The sequence below is a fragment of the Lithobates pipiens genome, unplaced genomic scaffold (assembly GCF_037356315.1).
Source record: "Lithobates pipiens isolate NorthernLeopardFrog02 unplaced genomic scaffold, aLitPip1_a1.2 Scaffold_19, whole genome shotgun sequence".
NCBI classification, from domain to species: domain Eukaryota; kingdom Metazoa; phylum Chordata; class Amphibia; order Anura; family Ranidae; genus Lithobates; species Lithobates pipiens.
The window spans coordinates 6,732,509-6,759,606 of NW_027507764.1; positions in this window are offsets into that span (position 1 = coordinate 6,732,509).

Genomic DNA, 27,098 nt, shown 5'->3' on the forward strand with positions numbered 1-27,098 from the left:
CTGGATGGAGCTGGGCTGAGGCTGCTTTTACTCTAATGACGGTCTGGTCTTGTGGGCGTGCCGTGATTGGGGGTTTTCTTCTCTCCTTCTGAATGTATGGTGCCGGGATGGGTTCATTCCAAGCCAGCACACTCAGTGTGAGTCACCCCACTTTGACATTGGACCTTAGTAGACATTGGACATTGGTGTTCAGTAGGACTTGGACATTGGACCTTAGTAGACATTGGTGCTCAGTAGGACTTGGACATTGGTGCGCAATAGGACTTGGATAGTGGTAGTCAGTAGGACTTGGACATTGGACCTTAGTAGACATTAGACATTTTTGCTCAGTGGGACTTTGACATTGGACCTTAGTAGACATTGGACATTTGCTCAGTGGGACTTGGACATTGGTGCTCAGTAGGACTTGGACATTGGTGCTCAGTAGGACTTGGATAGTGGTGGTCAGTAGGACTTGGACATTGGACCTTAGTAGACATTGGATATTTGTGCTCAGTGGGACTTTGACATTGGACCTTAGTAGACATTGGACATTGGACCTTAGTGGATATAAGACCTTAGTAGACATTGGATATTTGTGCTCAGTAGGACTTGGACATTGGTGCTCAGTAGGACTTGGACATTGGACCTTAGTGGATATAAGACATTGGTGCTCAGGAGGACTTGGACATTGGACCTTAATAGACATTGGACATTAGTGCTCAGTAGGACTTGGACATTGGTGCTCAGTAGAACTTGGACATTGGACCTTAGTAGACATTGGACATTGGTGCTCAGTAGGACTTGGACATTGGACCTTAGTAGACATTGGTGCTCGGTAGGACTTGGACATTGGACATTAGTAGATATTGGACATTTGCTCAGTAGGATTTGGACATTGGTGCTCAGTAGGACTTGGACATTGGACCTTAGTAGACATTGGACATTGGTGCTCAGTAGGACTTGGACATTGGACCTTAGTAGACATTGGATATTGGTGCTCAGTAGGATTTGGACATTGGACCTTAGTAGACATTGGACATTGGTGCTCAGTAGGACTTGGACATTGGACCTTAGTAGACATTGGACATTGGTGCTCAGTAGGACTTGGACATTGGACCTCAGTCAGCATTGGACATTTGCTCAGTAGGACTTGGACATTGGACCTTAGTAGACATTGGATATTGGTGCTCAGTAGGATTTGGACATTGGACCTTAGTAGACATTGGACATTGGTGCTCAGTAGGACTTGGACATTGGACCTTAGTGGATATTGGTGCTCAGTAGGACTTGGACATTGAAACCTGGAGAGGCACCCAAAGTTCTTTTGATACATTTTCACAGACTGTAATGCGTAATTGGCAAGCCACAGGTCTCTGTGGTCGGGATCGGAATCTCATGGCTTTGTGCGGACAATCTTCCCAAAAATAAATTTTTCGGTGACTGGCGCACTATAAAGGCTCAGCCGCACTCGAACACTATAGCCAGGAAATAATGACTTTGTATCTCTGGGCTGTAGGTGGATTTGATCTTGTGCCGGAGCCCCTCCATCATACTTACTCAGACTGCAATTACCTCAGAGATGTGGAGTGCAATGCGCCTTCGCCTGACGACGCCCTGCCCTTTGTAGTGCGCGGAGAACGCGGCCCTGGTGACGACGAGCGATACATTGTTATCTATTCACCTCTATTAGAGATAAATGAGATGAGCGCGTCTTCTGGGTAATGTGATGTGAAACGGATTCCAATCTGCGCCGCGGAGTGACGGGGGCTTAATTGGCGCTCAGAAAAATGGAGGCCAAATGTTCTCTGTTCTGTATGACGCTCCACACATGGCGTCCTACGATTCATCGAATGATAGAAGAAGATTTCTGATACAATTTAATACAATATGCAGTGCAGCCTCTGGAGGGGAATGGCTCTGACCGCAGAGGATTGAAAGTTGTGGGAGTGACATCGAGCGTTTGCTCGCCATCTGGGATGACATTGTAAAGGTAAAAGGTGTCCTTAAAGCCGTAGTTAACTCCGCTATATCATTTTCTTTTTAGGGCCCCCCAGGTGGGTTATACCATAATGTGCTAGTATGCACAGCACACATTATGGTAGACCTACCTGTCAAACGGTGCCCTCCAGCACTACGGCGTGATCGATCTGTGGGGTCCCTGGCACTTTCTTCTTTGCCCTCCAGCTATATGGTGGGATTGATCTGGCGGGTCCTCGGCGCTTTCATCTTTGTCCTCAAGCGATATGGCAGGATTGACCTTGTGGGTCCCCGATATCATTTTCTTTTTAGGGGCCCCCAGGTGGGTTATGCCATAATGTGCTAGTATGCACAGCATACATTATGGTAGACTTACCTGTCAAACGGTGCCCTCCAGCGCTACGGTGGAATTGATCTGGTGGGTTCTGGCGCTTTCTTTTTTGCCTTCCAGCACTACGGCGGGATCGATCTGGCAGGTCCTCTGCACTTTCCTCTTTGCCCTCAAGCGATATTGGGGGATTAATCTGGTGGTTCCACAATGCTTCCATCTTTGCCCTCCAGCGCTATGGCGGGATTGATCTGGCGGGTCCTCTGTACTTTCATCTTTGCCCTCCAGTGATACGGTGGGATCGATCTGGTGGGTTCTGGCGCTTTCTTTTTTACCCTCCAGCACTACGGTGGGATCGATCTGGCAGGTTCCGGCGCTTCTATCTTTGCCCTCCAGCACTACGGCGGGATCAATCTGGTGGGTCCCCAATTCTTCCATCTTTGCCCTCCAGCACTACGGCGGGATTGATCTGGCGGGTCCTTGGCACTTTCCTCTTTGCCCTCAAGCGATATGGCGGGATCGATCTGGTGGGTGCCCGATGCTTCCATCTTTACCCTCCATCAATACGGTGGGATTGATCTGGCGGATCCTTGGCACTTTCAACTTTGCCCTCAAGCGATATGGCGTGATTGATCTGGTGGGTCCCCGATATCATTTTCTTTTTAGGGGCCCCCAGGTGGGTTATACCATAATGTGGTAGTATGCACAGCCACAACATACATTATGGTAGACTTACCTGTCAAACCATGTCCTCCAGCGCTACGGCAGGATCGATCTGGCGGGTTCTGGCGCTTTCTCTCTTTGCCCCCCAGCACTACGGTGGGATCGATCTGGTGGGTCCCCAGCGCTTCCATCTTTGCCCACCAGCACTACGGTGGGATCGATCTGGGGGGTCCCTGGCACTTTCTTCTTTGCCCTCCAGCACTACGGTGGGATCGATCTGGGGGGTCCCTGGCACTTTCTTCTTTGCCCTCCAGCACTACGGCGGAATCGATCTGGCGGGTTCCGGCGCTTCCATCGTTGCCCTCCAGCACTACGGCGGGATCGATCTGGGGGGTCCCCGATTCTTCCATCTTTGCCTTCCAGCACTACGGCGGGATTGTCTGGTGGGTCTCCATCACTTCCATCTTTGCCCTCCAGTACTATGGCTGTATAGATCTGGTGGGTCCTCTGCACTTTCATCTTTGCCCTCAAGCTCTACAGTGGGATTGATTTGGCAGATCCCGGCACTTCTTTGCCCTTCAGCACTACGGCGGGATTGATCTGGCGGGTCCCCAGCACTTCCATCTTTGCCCTATCTTCCTTACATGTTTCGGCTGTTTGATAGGTGGGGCCTGCGATGAACCTCACTCTCCCACATGTGCACGGGAGCCAAGGCACAGATCGGGACCGTAAATGTTGGCTGAGCTGCACATGTGCAACTTGGTGTACATGACGGCTGACAGGGCAGGAGGATGCATTCATGGCATAAGAGACCAATAGAGTCGCCTCTGTCATAAGTACCCTGCCTGAAAACAAGTTTACTTTCGCTTTAAAGTCCAAGTCCGGGTCTTCTAGGCTCCCGCTTGCTTAAACCCCTCCCCCTTTTAAGGCCCACCATGTGCCCTTTTTTATTCTATACATACCTAACTTTCTAAATCTCTTCAGTCCGGTCATGTGACACGCAGGGTCCCTCCCAGCATACGGCGGTCCTTCATGATGCAGAGACTGCCGCTGACATGACAATGCATCAATCTCTTGGTGAGAGTGCAGGGCGCCCCCCTGGGGGGGGGGGGGGGGGTCTGGCTCCATGGCGTCCTGTACTCACAGTATAACCTCAGTATTGAATTGCTCTGGTTGTCATTCAAGCCGGATGACCGAGGACATCCTGTGGTGGAGAAGCAGAACTGCAGGGTGAGTGCTGGGGAGTTGAGTGTTGTAGCCGGAGCTGCATTTTTTTTTTCTTGTTTCCCTACACAATATTATGTCAATTATTTTATAATATATATAATTTATTCATCATGTTTTTACCAAGGTCTTCTTAGAAATATGGTTACAGCATTATTATCATTATATATATATATTATTATCTATGCTTTTGTTATTACATATAGTATATTATATACACACACACATTTTTTGTCTGTGGAAGGGGGAGTGTTCAGACCTCTGACTTGTGTTGACTTTTTTTACACAACTAATCATCCAAAATAAACTAAAAAACAAAACAAAATGGACTCTTATTACCAATGGCGCGGCATCCTTTCTGCATTCTTTATGTCTGGATCCTTCTCAGGACCTCCTCCGAGGGACTCTTGTCACTCACATCTTTGGACATTGGGAGATCTGTCGCCTCCTATTGACTTAGCACAGTCGGGTCGGTGACCGGGACTTTCCTTTGCCTCTGTTAGGCAATAAAGCTTGGTCCACCTCTCTGATCCTAGCCTGTGATTGGATGGTGAAGGAACAGCTGCAGACTGATGAGGTCATCCCTCTTCCCTCTCCTCCTATCGCATTGTTCCTTGTCAGTACAATACGCACTGCAGCGCCCCTGATAGGCTCTCCAGCAACCACCAATGGTTAGTCTTACACCTTTCTCCTTACTGAATGTGAGGCTTGGAGGTATGGATGGATAGGCAGCAGGGATGTCTGAAGGTAGCAAGAAGAAAAATAACCTGGGTGTCATTTCATGGTGTGCAGTCTGTCGGGTGGGAGCAAATTATTCCCCAGAATTGGTGTCATTGGCCACAGTAATAAGCCCCACCCCCTCCTGACAGCATCTATGTACAGTATTTCAAAAAAGTAAGTACACCCCATCACAATTTTGTAACTACCCTGTTTCCCCAACAATAAGACCTAGCGTGACTGTCGGTGATGGTTGCAATATAAGCCCTACCCCTCAAATAAGCCCTAGTTAAAATCCTTGTAGGTCTTATTTTCGGGGTAGGGCTTATTTGGGGGGGGGTAGGGCTTATATTGCAGCCATCACCGACAATCACGCTAGGTCTTATTTTCGGGGGAAACAGGGTATGTTCTTCTTCTTGTTTGTGGAACGCGCGTTCTTCCTCTGCTTTTTACATCGACGAGATTATTGAGCCACCGATTGGAATATATCTGGTACGTTCGGCCTGAGTAAAAAAGGCTCCCAGGATTGTCCGTTTATGGTCCAATGTGAGGGAGATCTTTTGGGATAACCTGTGAAGTGGATTGTTCTTGAATTTGGATTGATCGTCACCTTCATCTTCTTGAATACATAATGTGTGTGGCCCGTACACCGGTGGTAAGGGTCAGTGTGTTCGGGAGAAGGTGAGGGGCTTCTTACCTTATTCATTCTCCACGGCGGATCCTGCCTAATAGAAGTTTCTTCTCTTTGGTGGCTATTATCCTGATTGGTTCTACTTTTCTTCATAGATGAACTTTCATTATAAACTTTATATTTGTTTTTTTCATTATTTATTATTACTGGGCGCTACACCCCCCTTTTTTCCATCATTTTTTATTGTATCCAACAATTTATTAGCTGCTATTAGATAGTTGAATCTTTGTATCTAGCGCAACAAACTCATCATTTTCATCTCTATGTAGAGCGGCGATTCTTTTTTTTCAGATCCTTCTTTGCCATGAGGTGCCATGTTGGACTTCCAGTGACCAGTATGAGAGAGTGAGAGAGCGATAACACCAAATTGAACACACCTGCTCCCCATTCACACCTGAGACCTTGTAACACTAACGAGTCACATGACACCGGGGGGGGGGGGGGAGGGAAAATGGCTAAGACCCCTTTTCACACTGGAGCGTTTTTGAGGCGCTTTAGCGTTAAAATAAGCGCCTGTAAAGCGCTTGAAAGAAGCCTCATCTGCAATCCCAAAGTGAAAGCCTGAGTACGTTCACACTGAGGCGCGGTGCTGGCAGGGCATCATAAAAAAAAAGTCCTGCAAGCAGCTTCTTTGCAACGCTTTTGGCGCGGTGAATACGCCACTCCTAAATCGCCCCTTCCCATTGAAATCAATGGGAAGCGCCTGCAAAGTGCTTTTGGCAGCAGCGCTTTGTGGGGGCTTATAACCCTTTATTTGGCCACTAGCGTTCGAAAAACGCTAGTAGAGCAGCGCTAGTTTAAACTGCGCTTTACCAGCGTTTCTCGGGGCGCTGGCAGTGTGAAAGGGTTCTTTAGAGCGCTTTGCCGGCGTTTTGCCGGCGCTATAGCGTTAGAAATAGCGCCTGCAATCCGCCCTCAAACTGCTGCACCATTGTCTCCAGTGTGAAACGCCCGAAGGATTTCACACTGGAGCGGTGCGCTGGCAGGACGTCAGGAAAAGTCCTGCCAGCAGCTTCTTTGGAGCGGCGAAGGAGCGGTGTGTTTGCCACTCCTCCACCGCTGCTCCCCATTGAAATCAACGGGGCAGCGATGCGATACCGCCAGCAAAACGCTGCCATTGAGGCGTATTGCGGCGGTTTTAACCCTTTATCGGCCGCTAGCGGGGGGGGGTAAAAGCGCCCCGCTATCGGCCGAAATGCGCCTCAAATCCGGCGGTAAAAACGCAGCCGACGCTATGGGCGAAAGCCCTCTAAAGCACTCGGGGCTTTCACATTGGGATTGCAGATGAGGCTTCTTTCAAGTGCATTACAGGCGCTTTTTTTTTTTTTTAACGCTAAAGCGCCTGAAAAACTCCCCAGTGTGAAAGGGGTCTTAAAGTAAATAAATTCTGCGCTCGTTTCTAAAAGGTGAAAATGTAAGCTATAAATGCCGCAAATTTATAAGATTAACCACTTTCAGCCCCAGACTATTTTGCTGGTCAAAGACCAGACCACTTTTTGCGATTCGGCGCTGCGTTGCTTTAGCTAACAATTGCGCGGTCGTGTGATGTGGCTCCCAAACAAAATTGATGTCCTTTTTTTGCCACACATAGAGCTTTCTTTTGGTGGTATTTGATCACCTGTGCGGTTTTTATTTTTTGCGCTATAAACAAAAATAGAGCGACAGTTTCTAAAAAAACACATTATTTTTTACTTTTTGTTATAATAAATATCCCCCAAAAATATATATAAAAAATTTTTTTTTCCCTCAGTTTAGGCCGATACGTATTCTTCTACATATTTTTGGTTAAAAAAAAATCACAATAAGCGATTATTGATTGGTTTGCGCAAAAGTTATAGCGTTTACAAAATAGGGGATAGTTTTATGGCATTTTTATTAAGAATTTTTTTTTTTTTACTAGTAATGGCGGCGATCAGCGATTTTTATTGTGAATGCGACATTGCGGCGGACACATCGGACATTTTTGACACATTTTTGGGACCATTGTCATTTATACAGTAATCACTGCTATATAAATGCAGTGATTCCTGTGTAAATGACACTGGCAGTGAAGGGGGTTAACCAGTGGGTGGCAGTGTAGGGGTTAAGTATTCCTAGGGGTGTGCTACTAACTGTGGGGGGGGGCTGGGCTTTAATTTAGTGAACACTGATCTCTGCTCCAATCACATGGAGCAGAGATCAGCGTCACTAGTTGCTAGGCAGAACGGTGAGATGCTGTTTACAACGGCATTTCCTCGTTGAAGCCGCCCCGTGAGACGATCGCGGGTATGCCCGGGCTCACGGGGGGTCCCGACCGGCACCGCTCGTGATGGCAGGGCGGCATTAGAGATTGGACGTACCTGTACGCCAATATGCCTGCCCGTGCCATTCTGCCGACGTACATCGGCGCGCGCTGCTCTGGAACCGGTTAAATACTTAATCCAAACAATATTACTATACACAAAAAGTTGCACAAATACAAAAAATAGTGAACATGTGTGTATAAAAACACCCCTGAAATAATTAATGCCATTTTATAAAAATCGTGGTAAAAATACCCATCACTCTCCATTCCCAGTCGATGCTTTTTACAAGGAAAACCGGTCGGTAGGAGAGCTGTGCGTGACGTCACCACACACCAGCGGGCAATGTGAATCCATTTTTGTGCTGCTGAGTGTTTTTTTATTTTAATTTTTTTTTTATATATTATCCTTTTAAATGTGCTTTAAAAAGTTTTTATTCTTGGAATAAACTCCTAAAGAATTTACCGCACATGAGTTCCCCTCTGTTTTTTTTTTCTTTTTATAAAACCTGAATGGAACCTCTGAGCTGAGCTGATAAAATAAAGAATCGTTTTTTTTTTTGTTTGTTTTTTTGCGAAAACGCTCTATGGAAATAGTGATGAGGCCTTGTGGTTCACCATCCGGGAAAACAGCCCCCCCCGTGATTGAGGAGAAGCACAGGCAGGTGTGCATGCAGATTACTGGAGAGCTGGAGACCAGAATCTGATTTCTTCAGTCACTTTTGCGAGAACGACTCCCGTAATTAGGAGTCCATCTAGGGTTGCCACATGTCCAGGATTCACCCGGACAGTTCGGGTTTGGAATCATGTGTCCGGGTTTCAGACTGTCTGCAACCCGGACACATTATTTAGACTGGCCTATGGCTTCCCAGCAGGTTTGCTGGCTGCAGTTGTCTAAGCTGAGAGTGTCTGTTACTCTCTTTCACACTCCCCAAAGCCAACATTAACAACCCCCCCCCCCCCAAACACATACAGACGGGAGAGGAGAGGGGGCTCGATCTGCACCTCTTCCCCCCCACCCCTACCCCTCTTTGTCTGCCCACTTTCCAATCCCTGGCATCGTGCCTCAGAAAAGGGAAATTTGGGCCAGAAATTTGAAGTCCAGCAGCCTCAGATCCAACTGGATGAGAGGCACTGACTGTCAAGAGATGAGTGAGCTCACCATCCATCTCACCATCCATCTATCTGTGATTGAAGTCTCCCCCCTTCACTCTCTTGCCTCTGAGTAAGTAAACTAAGGCAAATCAGGGTTCTCAGAGCACCCCTTATATCAGAGTTCCCCTTTACACCAGAGGCCACAGCCTTTCCCCTTACATCAGAGTTCTCCCTTACATCAGAGTCTGCAGAGCCCCCCCCCCCCCCCCCCCGCTTACAGTGAAAGGGAACTCTGCGAATGCAGATGTAAAAGAGGAACTCTGTGGACTCTGATGTAACAGGGAACTCTTGTTATTAACTTCATATGATTAGAAATGTTATTTAGTAGCAAAATATATGTATAGTTTATACTATAAAAAAAATTGCTGTGCACCGCTAAAGTGTTCGGGTTTGACTTTAAGAAAAGGTGGCAACCCTAAGTCCATCGGATCCGGTAAGAAGACATCTGGCTGCTTGTTTTGTCTCCCCCCCCCCTCAAAGGATCAATGTGCAAAATCTGATATACCCGTGTAGGATGAATGTGATACGGCCACTGAGTCTGTAGGATCACACCAGCTGTTTTCATCTCCTTGCTCTTTTTTTCTATAGACATATATATATATATTTAAAAAAAAATTATTTTATATTTATATGTTTGTTTTTGGACTTTTTTTTTGAGGTTTTATCATTATCCACTTAAGCCCCGGACCAATTTGCAGCCAAAGGACCAGGCCCCCTTTTTTTCTTTTTTTTTTTTTTTGCGATTCGGCACTGCGTCGCTTTAACTGACAATTGCAAGGTCGTGCGACGTGGCTTCCAAACAAAATTGGCGTCCTTCCCCCCCCCCCCCCCCCCCACAAATAGAGCTTTCTTTTGGTGGTATTTGATCACCTCTGCGGTTTTTATTTTTTGCGCTATGAACAAAAATGTAATAAATATCCCCCAAAAATATATATATATATATAAAAAAAACATTTTTTGACCCGCAAAAGATCTTCTCCTCTCCTCGCGGGGCTGGCGTCAGGGGATCTGCAGTATTTTGGAGTGGTGGAAGAAGAGCTCTGGCGGGTAGACATGTGCAATTCCTTTCGTACCAAATTTGTTTTTTAATACATTTCGGAAAAATCGTTAATTCGGACCCATCCGAATTAACGAAAACCCGTTTAACAAATTTATTCCCAATATTTGTAAATTCGAACATTCGAAAATCTGTAAATTCGTGAATATTCATAAATTCGAAAATTCGGAAATTCGAAAACCCCAAAAATTCCAAAATCTGAAATAACTAACTATTAAATGATCGGTATTGGAATTTCCTTTCAAATTTGGCTGTTGGTGAACGTAACGAATAAAAATTTATCCGAAGTTTCGAATTATCCAAAATAACGAATGCCGTATCTAAACGAATGGAACGTAACAAATTCATAATAATAAATAACATTAATAATAATAGAACCTTTTTATTATTATTATTTATTATTAATTTGTTACGTTCCATTTGTTTAACCACTTTCAGCCCCGGACCAATTTGCTGGTCAAAGACCAGACCACTTTTTGCGATTCGGCACTGTGTCGCTTTAGCTGACAATTGTGCGGTCCTGCGACGTGGCTCCCAAACAAAATTGACGTCCTTTTTTTTCCCACAAATAGAGCTTTCTTTTGGTGGTATTTGATCACCCCTGCGGTTTTAATTTTTTGCGCTATAAACAAAAATAGAGCGACAATTTTGAAAAAAACGCATTATTTTTTACTTTTTGTTTTAATAAATATCCCCCAAAAATACAAAAAAAAAATTTTTTTCCCTCAGTTTAGGCCGATACGTATTCTTCTACATATTTTTGGTAAAAAAAAAAAAAAAAAAACGCAATTAGCTATTATTGATTGGTTTGTGCAAAAGTTATAGCGTTTACAAAATAGGAGATAGTTTTATAGCATTTTTATTAATATTTTTTGTTCACTAATGGTGGCGATCAGCGACTTTTATTGTGACTGCGACATTACGGCGGACATTTTTGACACATTTTTGGGACCATTGTCATTCATACAGCAATCAGTGCTATTTAAAGCGGGAGTCCGCCGGGACTCCGCGTTTTTTTTTTTTTTAAAAGCCAGCAGCTACAAATACTGCAGCTGCTGACTTTTAAAATAGTGACACTTACCTGTCCAGCGCGCCCGCGATGTCGGCACCCGAAGCCGATCTCTAGATCGTCACTCGGGTGCTGCCGCCACCATCTTGGGTATGGGAATCAGGAAATGGAGCCTTTCGGCTTCATTTCCCGGTTCCCTACTGCGCATGCGCGAATCGCGCTGCGCAATAAGGACGGTCCCCGCTGCCTCTGGGATCTGTGTGTTTCCCAGCAGGCAGCGGGGCACTTGCGGAAGGGGGCGGGCACTTGCGGAAAGGGGCGTAATCTACGCCCCTTTCCGCAGAGAGCTATCCCGGAAGTGGGTGCAGTTACCTGGATTATCCAGGTAACTGCACCCCCCTCCCCCCTGAAAGGTGCCAATTGTGGCGCCGGAGGGGGGGAGGATTCCGATGAGCGGAAGGTCCATTTTAGGGTGGACCTCCGCTTTAAATGCAGTGATTCCTGTGTAAATGACACTGGCAGTGAAGGAGTTAACCACTAGGGGGCTAGGAGGGGTTGTGTGAGACGTTGTTTTTTTTTTTTTTTATTGTAGGGGGGCGTGGCTTGGCGTGTGACGTCACTGATCGTCTTTCCCTATATCAGGGAAGAGACGATCGGTGACAGGCTCAGTAGGAAGCACGGGGAGTGCTTTGTTTACACAGACCTCTCCTCGTTCTTCAGCTCTGTGACCCGATCGGGCCCGCTGGTCCCGCGGCCACGGTTACGGAGGCAGCACGCTCCCGACCCACGGCTGGGCACTTAAAGAGCAGCGTACAGGTACGTGATTGCACCCAGACGCGCCATTCTGCCGACGTATATGTGCAGGAGGCCGTCCTTAAGTGGTTATACATACACATTTTTATAGGCACTTGTGTGTTGACTTGATTGTTGATTATCTATTTTTGTCGGTAGGTTGGTGTGTTTCAGAAGTTTTTTTTCACTGTCATTAATTCACGTGCAACATATATGACTCACTTCAGTTATTTTTTTATTTTTATTTTTTTCACATAGTCTTTTCAATTTTTATACAGATTTTTTTAATTCTTACACATAAATCATTTTTTTGTATTTTTATCATGATTTTTATAAAATTACATTTATTATTTCAGGGGTGTTTTTATACACACACACACACACACACGTGTTGCTACTATTTGTATTTGCGCAACTTTTTGTGTTTAGTAATAGGGAAAATGGCTAATTGGGCCCAGTTTGGAGATTTTCACTTAGGGGGTGTACTGACTTTTGTTGCCAGCGGTTTAGACATTAATGGCTGTGTGTTGAGTTATTTTGAGGGGACAGGAAATTTACACTGTTATACAAGCTGTACACTCACTACTTTACATTGTAGACAAGTGTCATTTCTTCAGTGTTGTCACATGAAAAGAGAGAAGAAAAGATTTACACAAATGTCACTGAGGGGTGTACTTACTTTTGTCAGGGACTGTACGTCTTAACCTTCTGTTGGAACCCATCCAGCTGTGTCTCCCCCCATGAATCCCTGTCTCCCCCTTATCTTCTTTCACTATGTTCTGTATATCTCTGCCTTCCTGGTGGCTCTTGTACCTTTGCTGTCACCTACCATGATGTACCCAGCATGCCATGGTCCCCCTCCCCCAGTCTACTGACTGGTTGGTATGAGTAGCCGGTTGAGGATCGAGTCTATACTTACATGGCCGCTCTACTATGCTCCATGATGGCTCTGGAAGGACTGGGCATGTCTACTCTACAAGAGTATTGTAGGACCACCGTACTGTCACGGGGTATCCTCATGATTAAGCTCCAAGGGGCAAAGCGAAACCCGTTGGGGGCGTGGCCTGGCAGGAGCCCAGGCTGAAGTTGTCACACACTACCACAAGTGGGCTTGCTTTAAAGTGCTGCTGCTAAAGGGATACCCATACTTCCACATATTGATGTTTGGAGCCGGGACGACCCCCCACCCCAGCCAGCACTCACAGCAGTGAACCAGGACTAGCACCCTTCCATAAGCCCGAGCGGATCGCATACAAGGTTTGTTGATCACAATGTCGCTGGGTTACGTAAACCACTGCCCCCAGGGACATCACTGGGGACGTTTCTTTGCAGGGGACATACCCTTTAAAACTGGGACCGCCCCCGGCAAATGGGACAGATGGAGATCTTAATCCATAAAGTAAGTTCACAATCGCCTGCATCTTTGCTTCAGGTTTCTGGAGTAAAAGAGATTTAACCTCCAAATATGGAAAGGCTTCTTCGCAGTAAGAGCTGTAAAAAAAAAAAAGATGCAATAGACTCCCTCAGGAACTAGTTCTGGCCAGCTCAGTGGATTGTTATGTAAAATAGGTGGATGTTTTCCTAAATATACAATATCTAAGTGGATACTAACATTTAGAGGTAAAAACACCAGGGGTAGCTGATTCAGGGAATATTTGTGTTTGGGGGGGCTCAGGAAGGATTCCCCCCCCCCCCCCCGCTTGAGCAAATTGGACCATACTTCATAGAAGGTTCTGTATATGGAGGTTTTCTATTATTGCAAGAACTAGATGGACTAGTGTCTTTTTTCAACCTATGTAACTATGCAACAATGTGTAGCACCCTGTTTTAAAGGTCTATTGCCTAAATTATTATTTTTTTGGCTGGGTGGTAGTTAGCCCAGATTGATTGCATAGTTTTTCCCTTGTTCCTTCCCTAAGCTCAGATGGGTTGTGATTTCTCATAGCTGCCAGTAGGTGTCACTGGTGCCACTGGCAATAGGACGAGATTTCATAATAAGATTTAGCTATGGATATTTATATTAACTTCAACCAACCCGGTAGGATGTTCATGGCCATTGGTGCATGCTGGGGGAGGATATAAATGCTCGGGACGGGACTTGGGAGCTCTCTCTCCCTTTGGGGTGAGGCCTGGATAGATGCTGCTGGATGGAGCTCTGCTGTTAGGCCCAATAACCTGTGTGGGGCCTAACATGTCCTGGATGTGGTAATGGAGCTACCCTGCTTGGTGATGGGGGAAGCTTAGGGTTGCCACCTGTCCGGGATTCACCTGGACAGACCAGGTTTTAAATCATGTGTCTGGGTTTCAGGTGGACTGAAACTCTGACACATTATTCAGACCAGGCTGTGGCTCCCCACGTAACCAAGACAGTCATACACAAATCTGTCTGGGGCAGGTTCGGTTTCACTGGGGGGGGGGGGGGGGCAGGGTGATTATGCCAGAAAGAACAATTTGGCCACACCCACTGACATTACTACTCTCCTTGGGGCACCCAAAGGTGTCCCAGGCCTCTACAGTGTTCGGGTTTGGCTTGAAGAAAAGGTGGTAACCCTAGGGAAGCTATGGACTTGTGCTGGCAGTGGTCCTGTAGCTGTCCTGCCAGGGGATGGGAGAAGCAATGGACTTGTGCTGACAGTGGTTCTGGAGCTGTCCTGCCAGGGGATGGGAGAAGCTATGGACTTGTGCTGGCAGTGGACTTGGAGCTGTCCTGCCAGATGATGGGAGAAGCTATGGACTTGTGCTGGCAGTGGTTCTGGAGCTGTCCTGCCTGGTCATGGGGAAGCTATGGACTTGTGCTGGCAGTGGTCTAGGAGCTGTCCTGCCAGATGATGGGGGAAGCTACGGACTTGTGCTGGCAGTGGTTCTGGAGCTGGCCTGCCAAATGATGGGAGAAGCTATGGACTTGTGCTGGCAGTGGTTCTGGAGCTGTCCTGTCTGGTCATGGGGGAAGCTATGGACTTGTGCTGGCAGTGGTTCTGTAGTTGTCCTGCCAGGTGATGGGAGAAGCTATGGACTTGTGCTCGCAGTGGTTCTGGAGCTGTCCTGCCTGGTGATGGGGGAAGCTATGGACTTGTGCTGGCAGTGGTTCTGGAGCTGTCCTGCCTGGTCATTGGGGAAGCTATGGACTTGTGCTGGCAGTGGTTCTGTAGTTGTCCTGCCAGGTGATGGGAGAAGCTATGGACTTGTGCTGGCAGTGGCCTTGGAGCTGTCCTGCCTGGTGATGGGGGAAGCTATGGACTTGTGCTGGCAGTGGCATTGGAGCTGTCCTGCCTGGTGATGGGAGAAGCTATGGACTTGTGCTGGCAGTGGTTCTGGAGCTGTTCTGCCTGGTGATGGGGGAAGCTATGGACTTGTGCTGGCAGTGGTTCTGGAGCTGTCCTGCCTGGTCATGGGGGAAGCTATGGACTTGTGCTGGCAGTGGTTCTGTAGTTGTCCTGCCAGGTGATGGGAGAAGCTATGGACTTGTGCTGGCAGTGGTTCTGGAGCTGTCCTGCCTGGTGATGGGGGAAGCTATGGACTTGTGCTGGCAGTGGCCTTGGAGTTGTCCTGCCTGGTGATGGGAGAAGCTATGGACTTGTGCTGGCAGTGGTTCTGGAGCTGTTCTGCCTGGTGATGGGGGAAGCTATGGACTTGTGCTGGCAGTGGTTCTGGAGCTGTCCTGCCTGGTGATGGGGGAAGCTATGGACTTGTGCTGGCAGTGGCCTTGGAGTTGTCCTGCCTGGTGATGGGAGAAGCTATGGACTTGTGCTGTCAGTGGTTCTGGAGCTGTTCTGCCTGGTGATGGGGGAAGCTATGGACTTGTGCTGGCAGTGGTCCTGGAGCTGTCCTGCCTGGTGATGGGAGAAGCTATGGACTTGTGCTGGAAGTGGTCCTGGAGCTGTCCTGCCTGGTGATGGGGGAAGCTATGGACTTGTGCTGGCAGTGGCCTTGGAGCTGTCCTGCCTGGTGATGGGAGAAGCTATGGACTTGTGCTGGCAGTGGTTCTGGAGCTGTCCTGCCTGGTGATGGGGGAAGCTATGGACTTGTGCTGGCAGTGGTCCTGGAGCTGTCCTGCCTGGTGATGGGGGAAGCTATGGACTTGTGCTGGCAGTGGCCTTGGAGCTGTCCTACCTGGTGATGGGAGAAGCTATGAACTTGTGCTGGCAGTGGTCCTGGAGCTGTCCTGCCTGGTGATGGGAGAAGCTATGGACTTGTGCTGGCAGTGGTCCTGGAGCTGTCCTGCCTGGTGATGGGGGAAGCTATGGACTTGTGCTGGCAGTGGCCTTGGAGCTGTCTTGCCTGGTGATGGGGGAAGCTATGGACTTGTGCTGGCAGTGGTCCTGGAGCTGTTCTGCCTGGTGATGGGGGAAGCTATGGACTTGTGCTGGCAGTGGTCCTGGAGCTGTCCTGCCAGGGGATGGGAGAAGCAATGGACTTGTGCTGACAGTGGTTCTGGAGCTGTCCTGCCAGGGGATGGGAGAAGCTATGGACTTGTGCTGGCAGTGGACTTGGAGCTGTCCTGCCAGATGATGGGGGAAGCTACGGACTTGTGCTGGCAGTGGTTCTGGAGCTGTCCTGCCTGGTCATGGGGGAAGCTATGGACTTGTGCTGGCAGTGGTCCTGGAGCTGTCCTGCCTGGTGATGGGGGAAGCTATGGACTTGTGCTGGCAGTGGTCTAGGAGCTGTCCTGCCAGATGATGGGGGAAGCTACGGACTTGTGCTGGCAGTGGTTCTGGAGCTGGCCTGCCAGATGATGGGAGAAGCTATGGACTTGTGCTGGCAGTGGTTCTGGAGCTGTCCTGTCTGGTCATGGGGGAAGCTATGGACTTGTGCTGGCAGTGGTTCTGTAGTTGTCCTGCCAGGTGATGGGAGAAGCTATGGACTTGTGCTCGCAGTGGTTCTGGAGCTGTCCTGCCTGGTGATGGGGGAAGCTATGGACTTGTGCTGGCAGTGGTTCTGGAGCTGTCCTGCCTGGTCATTGGGGAAGCTATGGACTTGTGCTGGCAGTGGTTCTGTAGTTGTCCTGCCAGGTGATGGGAGAAGCTATGGACTTGTGCTGGCAGTGGCCTTGGAGCTGTCCTGCCTGGTGATGGGGGAAGCTATGGACTTGTGCTGGCAGTGGCATTGGAGCTGTCCTGCCTGGTGATGGGAGAAGCTATGGACTTGTGCTGGCAGTGGTTCTGGAGCTGTTCTGCCTGGTGATGGGGGAAGCTATGGACTTGTGCTGGCAGTGGTTCTGGAGCTGTCCTGCCTGGTCATGGGGGAAGCTATGGACTTGTGCTGGCAGTGGTTCTGTAGTTGTCCTGCCAGGTGATGGGAGAAGCTATGGACTTGTGCTGACAGTGGTTCTGGAGCTGTCCTGCCAGGGGATGGGAGAAGCTATGGACTTGTGCTGGCAGTGGACTTGGAGCTGTCCTGCCAGATGATGGGGGAAGCTACGGACTTGTGCTGGCAGTGGTTCTGGAGCTGTCCTGCCTGGTCATGGGGGAAGCTATGGACTTGTGCTGGCAGTGGTCCTGGAGCTGTCCTGCCTGGTGATGGGGGAAGCTATGGACTTGTGCTGGCAGTGGTCTAGGAGCTGTCCTGCCAGATGATGGGGGAAGCTATGGACTTGTGCTCGCAGTGGTTCTGGAGCTGTCCTGCCTGGTGATGGGGGAAGCTATGGACTTGTGCTGGCAGTGGTTCTGGAGCTGTCCTGCCTGGTCATTGGGGAAGCTATGGACTTGTGCTGGCAGTGGTTCTGTCGTTGTCCTGCCAGGTGATGGGAGAAGCTATGGACTTGTGCTGGCAGTGGCCTTGGAGCTGTCCTGCCTGGTGATGGGGGAAGCTATGGACTTGTGCTGGCAGTGGCATTGGAGCTGTCCTGCCTGGTGATGGGAGAAGCTATGGACTTGTGCTGGCAGTGGTTCTGGAGCTGTTCTGCCTGGTGATGGGGGAAGCTATGGACTTGTGCTGGCAGTGGTTCTGGAGCTGTCCTGCCTGGTCATGGGGGAAGCTATGGACTTGTGCTGGCAGTGGTTCTGTAGTTGTCCTGCCAGGTGATGGGAGAAGCTATGGACTTGTGCTGGCAGTGGTTCTGGAGCTGTCCTGCCTGGTGATGGGGGAAGCTATGGACTTGTGCTGGCAGTGGCCTTGGAGTTGTCCTGCCTGGTGATGGGAGAAGCTATGGACTTGTGCTGGCAGTGGTTCTGGAGCTGTTCTGCCTGGTGATGGGGGAAGCTATGGACTTGTGCTGGCAGTGGTTCTGGAGCTGTCCTGCCTGGTGATGGGGGAAGCTATGGACTTGTGCTGGCAGTGGCCTTGGAGTTGTCCTGCCTGGTGATGGGAGAAGCTATGGACTTGTGCTGGCAGTGGTTCTGGAGCTGTTCTGCCTGGTGATGGGGGAAGCTATGGACTTGTGCTGGCAGTGGTCCTGGAGCTGTCCTGCCTGGTGATGGGAGAAGCTATGGACTTGTGCTGGCAGTGGTCCTGGAGCTGTCCTGCCTGGTGATGGGGGAAGCTATGGACTTGTGCTGGCAGTGGCCTTGGAGCTGTCCTGCCTGGTGATGGGAGAAGCTACGGACTTGTGCTGGCAGTGGTCCTGGAGCTGTCCTGCCTGGTGATGGGGGAAGCTATGGACTTGTGCTTGCAGTGGTCCTGGACCTGTCCTGTCTGGTGATGAGGGGAAGTGATAGACTTGGGCTGGCAGTGGTCCTGGAGCTGTCATGTCTGGTCATGAGGGAACCTATGGCCTTGGGCTGGCAGTGGTCCTGGAGCTGTCCTGCCTGGCAATGGGGGAACCTATGGCCTTGGGCTGGCAGTAGTCCTGGAACTTTCCTGCCTAGTGATGGGGGAAGCTGTGCCAAGGGGGAGAGCCAAGGGAGGACCCTTGTTGGAGAGAGCCAGGAAGAAGGCTGGTCTGTCAGAAGGGTCTGGTGACTCGCTTTGAGGACACACTGAGCCTAAGAAATGAAGAGAACAAAGTCTGTGAACCAGCTAAGTTACCGTCTACAGCAGTGATTCTCAACCAGGGTTCCTCCAGAGGTTGTAGGGGTTCCTTCAGCATTGGCCAATTTCTGCCTCTCAGATAAGTTCCCACTCACACCATTGATCTTTTTAGCTCTCTGTAAGGAGGTAATTCTTCCCAATGACCACAAGTGGAAGGACCATTCTTCCCACCGACCATCACACTAATGTATCATGAGTTGTAGATTTCTAATTTTTAAAAGGGGTTCCCTGAGGCTGTAGATCTATTTTAAGGGTTCCTCTGTGTTGAAAAGGTTGAGAAAGGCTGGTGTACAGTGTCGCTGGGTCAGCCCAAAGGTTCTGACACTGTGAAGCTGGACATTGATCTTCTGGAGAGTCTGTAAGTGATCTGCTACGGTATCTGGGACCCCCGGCCCTCATCACTTGACTGTGCTGCCCAAAAGTGACTGGCACCCAATGTTCTTCTCAGTCCCTAATTTTAAGTATGGACTAATCCCTGGTGTGAAATAATGGCCCAGCCTCTTGTGGTGCCATTCTGGGGGGGGGGGGGGGGGGCGGGGTGTGCTACATATTTATCAAGCCTGCTGCCTGCTTGGCTGTGAAGATGACACTAATCCTTAGTGAAGTCCTCCAAGCATCTCTGTGATGTCTCTCCAATGCCCGCTTTGGTCTTGCAAGGCTGCAGAGCGCCCCGAGGCTGTGTCTTGTCTGTTACTGCGCAACATAAATGATACAACTTTATTTGTTCCTATGACAAATTAAGAGTTAGGCTTGATAATAAACACTCGCCATTTTCGGATGCGCTGTGACTATGGATGCCAATAAATCCCGAGCTTTTACTGGAAGACTTGGAAAGAAAAAAAAAAAGAAAGAAGAAGAAGAAGAAGAAGAAGAAGAAGAAGAAGAAGAAAGGCTCGGAGAAGACAACACAGTTTAGAATATTTTATCCGCTGGCGGAACGCTAACTTCCTATTAAGTTTATTTCACTTGACAGAGGCTGGAATGAGACAGCAAACGGATAATTGGATCCCGAGATTAATGACCGCGCAGCCTTGTTCCGACACCACGACACTTCTAACTAATCACATGTTGGTGCTATGTGAGAGCGCGCCCGCAGCGTACACAACTACGCCGCCATCTCTACATCACCGTGAAGGGAAACCCATGGCTGATTTCTTCTCTGATTTTCTGGATAGAGTTGGGAATTGCTGAAATCTCTGCCAGATGTCTAGTTCAGTGACTGGGGCCCCTATAGGGCCCCTGCCTAAGCTGCAGTGGCCCCTAGTAAGATTTTGTGTTATTTGCTGCTAGGCTGTAGCCAGCCTGAGCTCTGCTTATATTTTCTGTGCTCGTTGGGTTCCCCCTAAGCTTAGGACATTGATTATTTCTGCCTGCTGTTGGTGAGTTGTCTCTAGTAATTAGAAGTAACAATGTATAGAGTTATAAACAGGTCTTGTTTTCTCTGAGAATATGGTGACAGTGTTCTTTACTGTAAGAGCGGCAAGGATGTGGAATTCCCTTCCACAGGCGGTGGTCTCAGTGGGGGGGGCAGCGATAGTTTCAAGAAACTATTAGATAATCACCTGAACGACCGCAACATACAGGATATACAATGTAACACTGACATATAATCACACAACATACAGGATATACAATGTAATACGGACATATAACCAGCTCTGCTGATCCCCCGCTCAGTAGTAACCCCCAGCGCTGCTGATCCCCTGCTCAGTAGTAACCCCCAGCTCTGCTGAACCCTTGCTCAGTAGTAACCCCCAGCTCTGCTGATCCCCCACTCAGTAGTAACCCCCAGATTTGCTGAACCCTCGCTCAGTAGTAACCCCAAGTTCTGCTGATCCCCTGCTTGTAACCCCCAGCTCTGCTGAACCCCTGCCCAGTAGTAAACCCCCGCCTCTGCTGATCCCCCGCTCAGTAGTAACCCACAGCTCTGCTGATCCCCCACTCAGTAGTAACCCCCAGCTCTGCTGACCCCCCACTCAGTAGTAACCCCCAGCTCTGCTGATCCCCCACTCAGTAGTAACCCCCAGATCTGCTGAACACTCGCTCAGTAGTAACCCCAAGCTCTGCTGATCCCCCGCTTGTAACCCCCCAGCTCTGCTGAACCCCCGTCAGTAGTAACCCCCAGTCCTGCTGATCCCCCGCTCAGTAGTAACCCCCAGTCCTGCTGATCCCCCACTCAGTAGTAACCCCAAGTTCTGCTGATCCCTCGCTCAGTAGTAACCCCCAGTCCTGCTGATCCCCCGCTCAGTAGTAACCCCCAGCTCTGCTGATCCTCTAGTTTTCTGATCCTCCTCTCTCTCTCTCTCTCCTGTCCCCACTCACCTCCCACTTTTTAGCTCCCATACTGCTCACTATGTGTGACATCTTTTAGTTTCTCATCTCCGGCTCCCAGGCATGAACAAAGATCTGAGCGCCTGTAAGACCTGCTTCACACCTTTGCAGGCCATGTTTGCTCAGGCATTCATTTGAATGGTCTGCCATGCCTACGTTTTCCCACAGGAAAAGGCGCATGCGCCATTTGCAAAACGTGACCCGCCGGGGGAATCAAGTGGTCCTTTTAACCATGTGATTTCCCTGCGGTTCCTGCATCCGCGCTGCATTTTTATTCGAGTGGGGGTGCCATACAGAATGAATGGCAGCCAGGTGCGTTTTCTCACTGCGGGTGCTTGTGGGTTTGGGAATGGCTGCGATTTGCGCACCGACACCCGCATAGATGTGATCCTGAGAATTAAAGCTGCGTTGTGTACTAAAGTATCTACATAAAAGTGAAGAGTGGATGTACACAACACGCAGTATATACTATATATCACCCGAATACAGAGCAGATGTATGGGAATATACTGACACCTCTTCGCTTCCCTTCATAGCTGCTCTCACTGCAGCCAACTGTCACTTTCTCCTGGTAAGCGGCGTGTAAACAGCGATAACTGTCAGTTTCTGTCCGGCAGCACATTGGAATTTGGTGAATTATTGCCGCTTTTATGCCTGTCATTAATTTTACCGCAAAACAGGGAATCCGGTTGCCTCCGCCCAGTTGTGTCTCGGCGACAAGATGGCCGAAACGCCGCCATGTGTCTGGGAGGGAACAGAAGAACGGGAATTGTCATTTTCCGGCTCGGGGTTTGGACGCCTCTCCATTTTTTTTTTCCCGACACTATATTACAGATGGAGTTTTATTTACCTCATAAATACAAAGATAAATTTACTTTTACGAGCCATAAATTCGTGCCGTAGCCGGGTCCGGGACTGGAACCGCTCTCTCTGTCGCATAAAAGCGTTCCGCGCAGAAAACGCCGCCTGGAATAAAACGGTGATGAATTATTCCTTTTGTTTTGATGTTACACCTTCTCGGCGCTGGCTCCTGCGTTCATACGGAGCATATGGCCCTGTCAGCGCCGCTCTAAATATGCACGGGTAGTGCGCCGGGGCTCTGGAGTCGGCGGATGATGAGCAGTTGTGCGGCGAATCCCTCAGCTAATTAAACATGGAAGAGGGAGGCACGAGGCGCGCTGCGCCGTCCAATTCACTTATTAAAACACCCGCTAATTACTCTTCTGACGGGGCCATGGCAAGACAGCGGGGGATGTGTGCTGCTAAAGGAAACCTGCCAAGCGAAACTCAACCGTACGATGCCATTGCCGACTTCCCCTGTAAATGCAGTTTATCTGGCTGCCCTCTGCCCTCAGGACACAGGAGGCGCAAATTATGCATCCCGCTGAATTTTTGCAAGAGAATTGTGCAAACTGGAGATGCATCATTGCAGTTTTTTTTTACAATGAACACCTAGTAGCAGTTACATTGTTACATAGTATTACATTGTTACATAGTAGTAGTTACATTGTTACATAGTAGTAGTTACATTGTTACATAGTATTACATTGTTACATAGTAGTAGTGGCATGGATAGGTGGCACGGATGGGTATGGATAGGTGGCACGAATGGGTATGGATAGGCAGCACGGATGGGCACTGATAGGCGGCCTATCAGTGTCCATCTGTGCCGCCTATCAGTGCCCATCCATGCCGCCTATCAGTGTCCATCGGTGCCACCTATCCATACCCATCCGTGCCACCTATCCATGCCCATCCGTGCCGCCTATCCATGCCAATCCATGCCGCCTATCAGTGCCTATTTGTGCCACCTATCAGTGCCCGTGTCCCATATCAGTGCCACATATCAGTGCCCATCATGCCACTTCATCAGTGCCACTTCATTGGTGCCACCTCATCTGTGCCCATCAGTGCTGCCTTATCAGTGCCCATCAGTGCAGCCCCATCAGGGAAGGAGAAAACTTACTTATTTACAACGTTTTGTAACTTAAAACAAAAAATATTATTTTTTCTAAATTTTTGGTCTTTTTTTTATCGATTATCAGCGCAGCCCCCCCCCCCCCCCAAGGATGCCCATTGTGGGCACTGATTGGCATCCCTGGTGGTCTAGGGTGGCATACCTGGTTCTGGGCATCCCTAGTGGTCTGGTGGCATCCCTGGTGGTCCAGTGTGGGCATTCTTGGGGGGGGGGGCTGCGCTGATAATCGATCAGCACAGAACCCCCCTGTCAGAGGAGCAGCCAATCGGCTCTCCTCTACTCATGTCTGACAGACACGAGTGAGGAAAAGCCGATCACCGACTCTTCCTATTTACACTGTGATCAGCCGTGATTGGACACAGCTGATCACGTGGTAAAGAGTCTCTGCTGGAGACTCTTTACCGAGATCGTAGTTGTGGTGTGTCAGACTGACCCCCCCCCACAACAACGATCGCCACGATGCGCGCCCCCCGGAGGCGGCGCAGCGGCTTGATATCCTGAGGACATCATATGACGCCCAGTCAGGATATTGAAACCACTTTGCCGACGTAATTCTGCTATATGGCGGCAGCAAGTGGTTAATAGTTTAGAAAAAAGAAGTGAACAAAAAAAATAGCAGAAAAATAATAATTAAATGGAGAAGAAGAATTAAAAAAAAAAAAAAAAAAAAAAAAAGGAGAAGCGTGTTTATGAGGTCTACAATTCCCTTGGTTTGTTTACTTTGCAGAATATTAGTGTAATTCTGTTGCAGATTCATTCTTACCTTTTTGCTGTTCTGAACAAAATGTTTCATTATGTTCTGATTCCTGGCAGGGCGAGGTTTAGCTCATTAACCACCTGGTGAATCAGGGCTGTAGATGGAGGTTTCAGTCTAAGACCCAGACTAAGCACAGTAAGCCCTTGTACACACGGTCGGAGAATCTGTCGGAATGCGTCCTATCGGACCGTGTCGTCAGATAATCCGACTGTGTGTGGTCTGCATCGGACTGATTCCGTCCGAATCTCCGTCCGACCCAATTTTCCAACATGTTGGAAATATTTCCCGACCAACGGACCTAATCCGATCATGTGTAGAGCATTTTCATCGGACCAAGTGCCACGCATGCTCAGATCAAATTCCTACATCAAAGCTATTGGCTACTAGCCTGAATGTAATCCCATCGTAACGAAATTACGTCATCACGTTCTGAAAGATCGGATTTTTTGCCAACTTGGCCCGACCGTGTGTATGCAACAGTTTCGGACACAATCCGTCGGACTAAATCCGACGGGCAAAATCCGACGGATTTGGTTGGCAAAATCTCCGACCGTGTGTACGTGGGCTAAGATTTAATAACAGCAAAAACCATCCGATACCATAAACAGCATACAAGTAAAAACAAGTGAAAACTACCTATGTAACATACTAACTGTAGCCCCAGTCCACAGCCCTGGCAGTAGAGGAGTAGCTGCTGCTGCCCCCACACTTTCTCTCCTCCCCTAGGGCAGCTGCAAAGTGGCTGAGGGGAGAGATACACAGAGAGGACACTGATCTGTGCTGGAGCATGGAGAGCTGGAAGGAAGCCCCGCCCAACACCAGGAGGACACAGAGAACGGGGCTATGGACAGCTGTGCATCCTGGGACAACAAGAGTTTGCTGGGAGAAACTAGATATGTGCAATCGTTTTCATCCGAATGCATTTTCGTCGGAATTTCGGGTATTTTCATTATCGTTTTAACAAATGATAACGAAAGTGCAGAATCCGAAAACCGAAAGATCCGACAGAAACAAATGATTTATTTTCGTTTTCATTTCGACAACAGTTGGATATAGATAGGAGATTCGAGATGATGCTGACAATAGCGATCTGTGTCCATCGAACCTCTGGTCAAATGTGCCTAACCTAACTCTATTAGTCCAAGATTATTCTATATATAGAGAAAAGATTCTACATAGAAAAGATTTGACATAGAGAGAAAAGATTCGACATAGAAAAGATTCGACATAGAGAGAAAAGATTTGACATTATAGAGACAATAGCAAAAAAGGTCAATTGTGCGTAACCTAACTCTATTAGTCCAAGATTATTCGGCATAGAGAGAAAAGATTCGACATAGAGAGAAAAGATTCGACATGAAGATTCGATGAAGCAGTCGCCGCAAGTGGACATATATGGCGAAATGCTCCGCCCATAGGCTATAGAAAAATTCTAATGTTAGTTGACTAGCAATAATAATTGAACATACAACAGGGGCAAGGGATCTAACCCTTAGGGACTTTCAAGGTGCTGATATATCATAATAGAAACAATATCAAGAAAAAGAAAATAGAGTAAAAATAACACCAATTTTTATTATACACAAAAGATACAATACAATATAAAAAAAAAAAAAAAAAACACTTAATCGCATTCTTTGATTAAGAATTTTGATACAGTTTATGGAGCTTATAAAATATACCACTCAACATGTTTCGCTCCGAAAATTAGCTTCCTCAGGAGTAGTTGGTATATCTAGTAGATAAATATTGTGAAAAAGTGTAGCGCTTTTTTGTTTTAGAAAATTATGGCATATTTAATGCTAATATAACAAGTGCATATATTCACTAAACAGTATAAGCTAATAAGCACACCATGCACCCTTTACTGTATGCAATGAACATACAAAAAACAAATGTCCAAAAAATAAAATAAAAAAGTGAAAAAATGTGAAACAGGTGAAAAAAGAGCCTCTAAAATTTCCGTGTATGGCACGATAAAGTGTAAATGATCCTACACCTTCTCCATAGAAAGACCATGCAGTCACCACGTGAGCCCTCCACCAAACGAAATGGAGGCTTACCAGACTTAATGGATCCTACTCAAAATTATATTTGGAGGATCGCATAAGCTTGTAGATATATGTAAACTCTTTCGGTGTTGCACTTTTCTGGAGGGATTTCAAGTGTGGCTATTTCATTCACAAAGATGACATATCTCCACCCATATGAATCCGCATGGATAATTGAGCATATATATAAAGAGAAGCAGGGACCACAATAGTGTAATTCCGTTTTTTTCATAAAAATAATTTAATAAAAACTTATTAAACTCACGTGTACAAAGAATTTAAGCGCTTTTCAATAAAAATTCAGGCTGCAATGAAGTCCCGACGCGTTTCGTCATGAACAGACGTCATGACGAAAGTAGATAAACTGTAAATGAAATAGATACATACATGAATCGAAATAAATTGAATACATGCGTAGATATGAATTCATATTAACTAGCACTAAGACAAAGTGATTTAAAGGTACAAAGGTACCAGGTGCTAACAATCATCCAAGTTATACCTCCTTTTTGTATATTGTTAGCAATAATAATTAATACATATAATTATTACTAGTGTCATACAACATTAGAATTCTACTATAGCTTGTAGGCGGAACAAAACGATCGGAAATGTACGATTGCGGCGTTCGTACCGTTTAGCCGCTTCGTCGAATCTTCTTAGAACATTCGACAGACGCCATAAGCCTTCAATGACAGATTCCACCTTAATTATTTTGGATTTTTGGACAAATGCATTTTTTAACAAAACAAAATAAATAAAAACTAATTTCGTGAGTAACTAAATAAATGTTTTTTTTGGACGAAAACAAAATATTTCAGTGTGCGCATGTCTAGGAGAAACTGAGACCCAAGGGACAGACTGAGCCTGTGTATAAGGTTGGCAATGGAACTACACATCCCAGCATGACTGGGGTTCTGAGGACTGTTGCTGACTTGGTGCTGCCGCTTGATCATTAGGGAGAATGCCGCTGCTGTTACTGACTGGTGCTTCCACCTGAACATTGGGGAGCACACCACTGACTGGTGCTGCCATCTGATTGTTGGGGAGAACCCCACTGCCATTGACTGGTGCGGCCTGATCATTGGGGAGCACACCACTGTCACTGATTGGTGCTGCCACCTGATTGTTGGGGAGAA